We start from the raw sequence: 1340 nt of genomic DNA, 5'->3' as shown, positions 1-1340 counted from the left end.
AGAGTAATAATTGAAACATGCTTTTTTAAGTCTTTTCATTCATAGAACAGTGTTTCTGAATTTTAAACATTTCCATGAATGTTTAAATTGTTATATCAAAAAGAGACAAAAAGATCATGTTTTAGGGGTCTTAAAAAAAATCACCAAGTTTTTATTAATTAAGAAATCCATATTCTATAATTTACTGCTTATTTTGATGCTCTTCCCAAGTTTCCATGTGTTCCTTTTTTGACATATTTATGTTTGTGGCTAATTTTACATGATTCATTCTCTTGTTTTACCTATTAGACATTGCTTTACACCAAGAGAATGCTGTTTAATGTTTTGAGTAAGACTATTGGCATGCAGGATATTATATTAAGAATCCTGACCCCTTCTCGAAAAAACATAGGATTGACATGAGGTCAGGTTAGTCATGGGGCAAAATAGTGATTGCTTGTTTGATATGCATGTATTTTGTGTATATGATTATGTATACATATGTACATATACATTTGGGACGTGTACATATGTGTAAATTATTGTACTTTTACGTACATGTATCTACCTGTCAAAGTAGAATATTCTCTCTATTTAAAAAAAAGCACAGTACAAACAAATATACTGACTATTATAAGTCGCAAAATCCCATCTTGGCCAATTTTTATCTTGCCAAGAAATCAGGGAATATTTCCTCAGTGATTGGCAGTGTAGCTGTGTAGGCAACTGGACTAAGAAATTTGCATTTTTGTAAGAGAATATTGCCTTAAAAGTGGAGGAAACAGCTGAGGTAACATTTGACATTTAACCAAAATTTTGTCATTTGTGATGTAGTTACCTTCAACATGTATAAATGGAGAAGAATGATACCATTAAAGCTAAGTTAACCATGCAGATGAAAAAATAAATTTGTTATATGATTTTTATTCTGTTGAATTTTCCTTAAATTTCATACAGAATTTATTAACAATTATCAACTGTACTTCTGGTTTAGGTTTTGTGGTAATTCTTTTCACTAATTTTACCAACAGTTCTAAATATAGTACTTATCTGCATATTTTCCTCTTCCACTGCTTGAACCGCTACTATTCATGTCAGTTGTGGAGTCAGTGATTACCATCTCTGCTCATCCTTGTGCTGCATAATAACTGACAAAATGTGCATCAAGAAGCAATATTTTTGGTTATTTAAGATATAGGAACTTCATTAAGTGGCTCTAAACTTTCTCTAGCAAATGCTGTACATTCTAGACTAAAGCATGTCACAGATATTGCACTAATTAGATTTTATTTGGAACATTTGCAGTATAGTTGTGTTGTATAGCAGCCATTATCACATCAATTATGCAGTAGTAGTTAAAC

The 1340-nt window shown here is 31.0% G+C and overlaps 1 protein-coding gene and 1 long non-coding RNA gene across 3 annotated transcripts in view; one reads left to right on the top strand and one right to left on the bottom strand.

Annotated features, from left to right (window-relative positions):
* The window catches only part of LOC119586245, a 9801-nt gene that overhangs the window by 2393 nt on the left and 6068 nt on the right, over window positions 1-1340 (bottom strand). The gene's annotated exons all lie outside the window — the stretch shown is intronic.
* Window positions 1-1340, top strand: part of LOC119586243 — a gene marked incomplete in the record, with an annotated part of 139392 nt that overhangs the window by 136494 nt on the left and 1558 nt on the right.

This window comes from Penaeus monodon, chromosome 21, assembly GCF_015228065.2.
Source record: "Penaeus monodon isolate SGIC_2016 chromosome 21, NSTDA_Pmon_1, whole genome shotgun sequence".
Classification (NCBI taxonomy): Eukaryota; Metazoa; Arthropoda; class Malacostraca; order Decapoda; family Penaeidae; genus Penaeus; species Penaeus monodon.
The sequence above is the reverse complement of the archived record's forward strand: the minus strand, read 5'-3'. Positions and strand labels throughout refer to the sequence as shown.